Source organism: Myotis lucifugus, unplaced genomic scaffold (genome assembly GCF_000147115.1).
Source record: "Myotis lucifugus unplaced genomic scaffold, Myoluc2.0 scaffold_231, whole genome shotgun sequence".
Classification (NCBI taxonomy): Eukaryota; Metazoa; Chordata; class Mammalia; order Chiroptera; family Vespertilionidae; genus Myotis; species Myotis lucifugus.
In genome coordinates this window covers 1,238,353-1,247,379 of record NW_005871279.1, presented here as the reverse complement: position 1 = coordinate 1,247,379, position 9,027 = coordinate 1,238,353, and positions in this window count along the sequence as shown.

The window sequence follows — 9,027 nt, the reverse complement described above, 5'->3', positions numbered from 1 at the left end:
ATCCTGCCCATCTTTTACATTTCAACCAAAATATCATAGTCTCCATGCAACTTACCATAAGTTTTCCCATTGGAATGACTCATTTCTTGTTCACACTCAGTTGTTATTAAATACAACTAATACCATGTGTTGGATCCCAAGCCACGGGTTTGGTTCTCAGAAAGCTTACAGTGAGTTTTAAAGAAAACATACTGTAGTCTTTGTTATTTTTGCCTATAATTTGTTTATATTTTCTCTTCCCAACAAGGTGATAAATTTCTTGATGGTAGAAATCATGACTCATTAATCTCTTTAACCATAATTTATAATAGGTGCTCAATAAAAGTTAACTGATGGAGCCTGGTTGGTGTTGCTCAATGGTTGAACATCAGCCTATAAGCCAGGAGCTCAAAGTTTGATTCCTGATCAGGACACGTGCCAGGGTTGCAGGCTCAATCTCCAGTGGGACAGAGTGCAGGAGGCAGATGATCAATGATTTTCTCTCATCATTGATGTTTCTATCTCTCTCTCCCTGTCCCTTCCTCTCTGAAATCAATAAAAATACATATTTTTTCTAAAGTTAACTGATGGAATGATAAAAAGTGAATAAATGGATGAAATAATTCATCTTTACATGCCAATTTATTATATCATCACATTCTAGCCTTTAAAAAGCAACAAAATTTCAAGTATTTTTATCTCTGGATTTCATCATCAACCAGGAACTCAACATTATTCCTTTTCACATTTTTTTAAGGCCACTGGATTTGCCCTAGCCAGTTTTGCTCAGTGGATAGAGCATCGTTCCATAGACTAAGGGGTCCCGGGTTCAATTCCAGTCAAGGGCATGTACCTACCTCGGTTGTAGGCTCTATCTCCAGCCCTGGTCCGGGTGTGTGAATGAGGCAACTAATCGACGTGTCTCTCTCACATCGATATTTCTCTCTGTGTGTCTTACCCCTCCCTTCCACTCCCTCTAAAAATCAATGGAAAAATATCCTTGGGTGAGGATTAACAACAACAAAAAAGCCACTGGATTTGCTGAGTTACCTTTGAAATTAAGCCACATATGCATCCCAAAAATGTCATGTACCTTTCTAAAAGGCTCTTTTTGTTCTATTATTTAGCATCAGTGCTAGTAGGTTTATTTGCCAGCTAGAGAATATTATATGCATCCATTTGGTGTAGACATTCAGAAGGATAATGATGAAAAAATGCTTTCCTCCTTAGTGCTGAATTACATGTTAATTTTGCTTCTGTGGCGATGCTGAATGTGTAAGAATCTACTGCTAATACATTCTCCTTTTATTTGTAGGCAGATAACTGTGTGCTTTCAGGAAAGACAGTGTTAGAGAGAATTTCCTGAGATCCATAAAAAAAACCCTCTATCATTTGTCAACATTTCCCTTAACCAATATTCAAAAGGTAACATGAGGGAAAATGCAGGACCATCTTTGGTGGGTACAATGAATTATTGTTCAGAAGTAGTCACACACACTGTCTACCCTAGACTTGGCATGTGATTGTTTTGGCTAATAGAACCTTATGGGGAGTGTGACATGACCAGAAGCTTGGAGAACACTTGCACAGTTAGCCTTGATCCCATTTACTTCTGCCATGTCTGTGAGAAGAGCAGCCATGGATGGGCTGGGAGGTCCCAGGAAGAAGAGAGACACACAGAAGAAGCTGCTCCAGCCACACCACCCCAACTGAGCTCAAGCTAGAAAACAAACACATAAGCTAAATAAATGCTTATTGCTGTAGCCACTTGGACTTGGGGATTGTTTACATTACAGCAAGCTAATAGCTCCCTCATAGCCCTCCAATCTGGCAAACAACCGTCTTTATCCTCGCTTTTAGGCTGAGCTCCACACCTGATACCTTGTGCTGGACATCTTTTATTTGCCCCCCAGACCCACTCTCCATCCTTTTCCTTCCGGTTCTGCCCAGGACACTGACCTGGCTGAACTGCATCAACAGGCTCCTTTCTCTCAGACTTCCAGTTGGAATCAGCCAGTGGGGAGCCATAAAAAATTGCTGGAAGGGAGAAACGTGACTCTTTCTGGGTTCGGGGAATGGTTCCCTCCCTCGTCTATTTGAGCCTAGATTGGTAATAGTTCAATTGCCACTCATCCCAGGTTCCTGCATCAGATCCTGTGGTGCTAAACCCTCCAGAACATTCACCTTTACACATAGTCTCTTTGTAAATATATCTCCCTGCAAATATCCTAATTTGAGTGTACCATCTCCATCACATTGGGGTTAGGACTGGTACATGTCCCCTCTGGGCCTCCTACACTTTCTGCCCTGCATCACTTTTCTGCTGACAGCCTACCTGTGGGATCTGTCACCACCTGTCCATCATTTAGATCCCTGCTTTATCAATCTCCCCCTTCTGATGTAGCATGTCTGATCTTGGACATGGCCAGTGAGTCAGTCATTGAACAATTTTGATAAGGTGTGTACTGTGTTACTAGACACTGAAGATACAGAAGTCCCTGCCTTAAGGACTTCATCATCACTGAGAGAGATAAACAAATCTAATTAAAATTCAGTATGGCATGTGGTGAAGGCCTAGGGGGGTGGGGGGCAGATGGGGTGGAAAGGGGTCAATGGGGGGGAGGGGGGATATCTACTAGTATAATACTTTCAAAAATAAAAATAAATTTTTTAAAAATAAAATAAAATTCAGTATGGCAATAACAATGATAGGGATATGCATAGGACACTATAGAAGACACAGAAGAAGGGGTATATAACACAGGACATCCAGGAAAAAAGAGGAACTGTGACAGTAATGATGAGAGCGAGGATAGATATAATCATGTATGTGAATAGCAAAAGCAACTACAGTCAGGGAAACGCAGGGCTGTGTATTTCCAGATGTGTACCTCTGACCAGAATAGTTCAACTTTTATTTGTTTTACACATTGAGCTTTCATAAAATAATTATTTTGACAAGAATTCAAAGGATTTGAAATTTGAAAGCCTCTACTAGTAAATCAGAGAATAAGTGAAAACAAGTTGGAAACTGGAACTGCTAAAATCTATGAATAAGAGAGAATCAAATCAGATGGGCAACAGAATGAGACAGGGAACAGTAAATACTTGTGTTGCTAGTTATTATTGTTGGAACTAATATCATTAACTAAACTAGCTGCAGAGACTAAAGAGTAGCTTTCAGCAACAGATACACCAAAGGGTAAAGGCAAAGAGTTTTGTTGCTATTTTTCTTAATTGATAATGCATGTGATTTGGTAAAATATCTACTCTAACTGCATCTTATAAGATTTATTACCAAAAAAAGCTTTCTTTACCTAACTGAGCTGCTGGATTTCAAAGACTATACTGCACATAGAAGCATAACTAATGCATACTTTAAAAAATCTACTCAAGCCCGGCCGGTTGGTTCAGTGATTGAGCATCGATCTATGAACCAGGAGGTCACAGTTCAATTCCCCATCAGGGCACATATCCAGGTTGTGGGCTCCATCTCCAGTGGCGGGGAGGCGGGGGGGGCTGTGCAAGAGGCATCCAATCAATGATTCTCTCACATCATTGATGTTTCTATCTCTCTCTCCCTTCCTCTTTGAAATCAATAAAAATATTTATTTAAAAACTATTCAAAAGACTAATTAGGAGGTTACACTCCTGTCATGTGGAAATAACTGGGGAGGGGATGTATAGAACCAGTGACAGTTTTGAGGAAAGAGTCCAAAAATACCCCTAGCCTAAGGAGAAGCAGTCCTCAGGAGAGCGGACTGGGTAGCTCAGTTGGTTAGTGTGTCATACAGATACACCAGGGTTGTGGGTTCAATCCGCAGTCAGGGCACATATAAGAATCAACCAATGAATGCATAAAGAAGTGGAAAAACACATCAATGTCTCTCTCTCCTCTCCCCTCCCTTCCACTCTCTCTAAAAATCAATAGAAAAATATCCTCAAGTGAGGATTAATAAAAAAAAAACATTGTGAATATTGTGAACAAACAAAAAAAGTCATAGATACATATGACTATCTCCTATATTTCAGTTCCTATGCTCGACCTGGAGATACAGCCATAAACAAATAGACAGGGCACCATTCTCTAGAAGACTTAGGAAGGGAAACAGACAATTACAACAAGTAAATACATAACATATCAGGTGGTGCTAAGTCATGAAGTGTAGAAAAATAAAGGAGAGTAAGGAAGATGACGGAAACACCGTGGGGGAGGGGCTCTTTTATGTAAGGTCGTAGAAAAGCCCTCTCTGAAATGAAGACATTTTAGCTGAGAGCTGAACGAGCTGAGGTGGAGTTGTTCTGGGAAGAGGTAACAGAGGTAAATACCATTATTAGACCCACCCTACATTTCCCTTTCTCCTTTCCTGTCAGCAGCATAATGACAACACTGGGGAAATGTTGCAATACAATATGTAAAATTTGAGTCATTTGTGTTTCATTTACAGAATTCTATGTTTTTATTACAAAATTAATAATGTTTTGTAAACCACTCAAACAATATAGAAGTATGTTAAGAAAAAGTGAACACATCCCTTAATCCCACTTTCCAAAGGTTACCATCATTAATGTGTGTGTCCTTCTAAGAATTTTATTATACAAGCATGTTATTTTGTAGAAAGAGGAAGGGTGATTTCATATATGTGAAAAGTAAGTGTGAATACCATTTGACCTGCTGATACCAGTAGTCTGGATGAAGCAGTGTGAGTGAAAATGAGATGTGTCACTTCCGGGGTGAGGCAGTAAAGAGCCCACACAGTCCAGTTTCTTTTTCCCCAGTTACTGTGAGGGGAACCTCCACATTCCAGACGCAGCTACCAGATGGTGGGGCTTGATTGACTCTCTGGAGCAGCGCTCTGCCCTCCCCACCTCTGGCTTGCATTAGGAGTGAGAAATAAAATTATGTTAAGTCTCTGAGATCTGGAGATTGCTTGTTATTGCAGCATTGTTATTGCAGCAACTAATGCAGAGAGGTTAAGAAAATGCCCAAGTTTGTGTAGCTACCAACAGGAAGAGCTACATTCAAACCCAACTTTGAGTGCAGAGTCCCCTCTCTGTTATACTGCTCTCCATAAAATGTCATGTTTGACCTTAATAAACTATCTGCCAAGATAGGTATTACTAGCCTCCTGTGACAGAAAAGGAAACTGAAATTTAGAGATAAGGTCATTTACTAGGTGTACCAGTTAATAATGCGGATTTTTTTTCAATAGATGGAGTTACACATATGTTGATATATATGCAATTTGATATGTATGCTATTTTGTTGTATTGACAGCAAGCTTCAAAACTTCATATGTCAAATTTTCTGAAGGTGTTAACATCATAGATATTTTTACCCTTAAATATGTCACATTTCGTCCAAAAAAGAGCATTTGCGGGAAGTTTTAATTCATTACTTTATTTTGAAGAAAAAGTTATCGTATACTTTGGGAAGCTTATGGTGAACATGCTCCATCTCAAGATACTTGTGAACGCTGGTTTGAACGCTTTAAAAGTGATGATTTCAATGTGAAAGACAAAAAAACGTCCAGGTCAACCGAAAAAGTTTGAAGATCAACAATTACAAGCATTATTGGATGAAGATGTGTGTCAAACTCAAAAACAACTTTCAGAAAGATTAAACGTTGCTCAACAAATAATTTCCAATCATTTACAAGCAATGGGAAAGATTTTAAAGGAAGGAAAATGGGTGGCACATCAACTGAACGAAAGACAAATGGAAAACTGAAAAGTCATCAGTAAAATGTAGCTTTAATGGCACGAAAGAAAGTCTTTTTTGTATCAAATTGTGACTGGCGATGAAACGTGGATTTATTTTGAGAATCCCAAATGCACAAATTCATGGGTTGATCCAGGTCAACCATCAACATTGACTGCAAGGCCAAATCGCTTCAGAAAGAAGACAATGCTCTGCGTTTGGTGGGATCAGGAAGGTGTGGTGTATTATGAGCTTCTATGATCAGGTGAAACCATTAATTCTGATTGCTACTGACAACAAATAAACAATTTGAACCACGCTTTGATCATAAAATGACCAGAATGGACCAGAAGACACGGGAAAGTAATTTTGCTTCATGATGACGCACCATCACACACTTCAAAACCAGTTAAAGTCACGTTAAAGATCTTGCCTGGGAAGTATTAACCCACCCGCAGTATTCACCAGACCTTGCTCCTTCAGATTACCACTTGTTCCAATCGATGGCACTCACACTTTCTGAGCAGCACTTCAAAACATACGAAGAAGTGGAAAATTGGTTTGCCTCAAAACAAGAAAAGTTCTATTGGGATGGTATCCACAAACTACCTGAAAGATGGAGGAAATGTGTAGCTAGCAATGGACATTACTTTGATGTTTCTCTTGAAATTATCGTGTTTTCCTTGATTACAAAATCTGCCATTATTAACCAGTACACCTAGAAGATGCCCAGCTAGCTTAGCTGGGAGAGCATGAGACTGTTAGAGATCATGTGATTTGTCCAAGAACACACAGCTGGCAAGTAGCAGAGCTAGGATACAAGCTACCTATACCCACAGCTCATGCCCTGCTTTCTTTCACACTGGAAATGAAGGCTCATCCTATTTATGAAATAACTCACAAGATGATGTTGGTATACTCATTTATTTTAGTAATCAATATAGTCAAGAATTTTAAAACCATTTGGAGTCTCTCCCCATTTACCTTTTGTGAGGGAGTGTTACAAAAAGCTTTTTGGCAATATTATCAATATTACCAAGAACCAATGCTGGGCAATTCACCTGTATCTCAATTTATATGTGATGAATTTGTAAATTTGGGAAATAAACTAGTGAAACATTATCTCATTTAAAATCTACCTATTTGCCACTTTCAAAATTGTGTGTGTTCAAGGAACTGGCCAAACGCTCCCCATCTCCCACATCCAGTGGCCCAGGAGCACTGAGAGCTGACCAACAGGGCATCATGCAACAACACTCACAACAGGACCCAAGCAATGGCCCACCCAGTGTCCACCAATGCAGTCTCCACCAGACACAGGGAACTAAAGGCTGTTGGCAATGGATTCAAAAGAAAAGGTATCAGTTGCTTAGAAAAAGGTCAGAGGATTCTTGACACTTCTGCTTGCATCCTCTTAGGAAAAACACAGTTAGAAAAAGCATTGTCATCAGGATATAAGAGAGAGCTAAGCCTGAAATTTCAGGGAGGACAGAAAGCTCCTCTGCGATCTCGCCTTCATGAGAATAGATGGATGATAGACACTGTTAGCTAACCGTCCAGGCTGGTTATTTTATCTCACAACAATAGCTTATTATTATCTCTCAATGTTCAGTGGGTTGCTAGACTCAAATTTGAGCATATATCAGGTTTACCTGAAGAGCATGTTCAAACACAAACTCCTGGGCCCCATCCTTAAAGTGTCTGATTCAGCAGGTCTGAGGGTGTCAAGAATTTCCATTTCTAACAGGGTCCCCAGGGACCACACTTTGAGCACTATATGTTAGGAACTCTGGGGAGGACTGGGTAGTTGGAGAAAAACAATTGTAATGAAAATCACAGGAATAAAATAGATTTTTTTTTTCTGACCAACAAAATGCTTCGATGTTCAGAGTGAAAGAGCACACTGGTTATCAGAAGACATATTGAAATAAATTCTATCTAGAATAAATAAATACCTAGAATAAAATCTAGTGAGATTGCTGAATTTCTTTTTTAAAAAATATATTTTTATTGTTTTCAGAGAGGAAGGGAGAGGGAGAGAGAGAGAGAAACATCAATGATGAGAGAGAATCATTGATTGGCTGCCTCCTGCACGCCCCCACTGGGGATTGAACCTGCAACCCAGGCATGTGCCCTTGACCGGAATCGAACCTGGGACCCTTCAGTCTGCAGGCTGATGCTCTATCCACCGAGCCAAACCCGCTAGGGCAAGATTTCTGAATTTCAAAATATGTTACCTTACATGGCAAAAGGGACTTTGCAGATGTGATTAGAGGTATGGACCTTGAGATAGGGAGAGAGCAGCCTGTTACCCACGTGTGCCTAATCTAATCAGGTGAGCACTTCAAAATGGGAAATCTTTCTCAACTCCCTAGAAACAGAGATGGCAGCATAAGCAGGGATTGACCTGTCATTGCTAGCTTGAAAATGGAGGAAGGGACCATGAGCCAAGGAATGTGGGAAGCCTCTAGGAGCTGGAAAAGACACAAAAATGAATTCTTCCCTAGAGCCTTCAGAAAGGAACATGGTATTGCTGACTCGCTGATGTTAGAGCAACGAGACCCAATGGATTTATGTCCTACAGAACTGTAAGATAATATATGTTTTTGTTGTTTAAGCCACAAAACCCATAGCAATGTATTACAGCAGCAATAAGAAACTGATACAGGCATAAATACCAGGGGGAGATCATCTTTGGATATCAGGTACCTATAATAGTTTTTTCCTAAGACTTTAGAATTAAAACTAGAAATCATTCACTCTCATAGACAAAAGAGATCTAAATTCAGATATTGCTGGTTGTAGCCCATTTTCCAACATATGTTCTGTAATCAGAGTACACTATTTGTAACTTTAAAAATAAATGATATCAATACTAATTGAAAAGTGAAAAATGTCAGACAATTAACCTTCTGTATTTCTTGTGTTGTGCAAAAGAGGTTTTGCAGATTAACTTAATCAGGCTATGTGCTCCAACAATAAAATCATTTAAGCTTAGAAACAGTTCTTATACCTTAACTACTAAATTCCTTGGGTAAGATAAATGTGTACATGACTTGGTAGATATGAAATATTCACAAATACCTAAACTTCAGCAGGAACTAGAATGTGCAGAGCTGGATATCCTGAGAGGGGAGTTTAAGAGACTAAGAATTTAGGCATCTGAGCTGCCTACCTGACTGAAAGGCAACCAATCTGTGCCAGCAAACTAGAGAGAACCAGTCAGAGAGAGAGTAAATATTTAGGAGTTTCTGGTACAAGTTTTTATATAATTATACTAGTAGCCCTGTGCACAAATCCGTGCGCCAGTAGCTCACTGCGCACCCTCCTGTAGCTCTCCGCCTGCC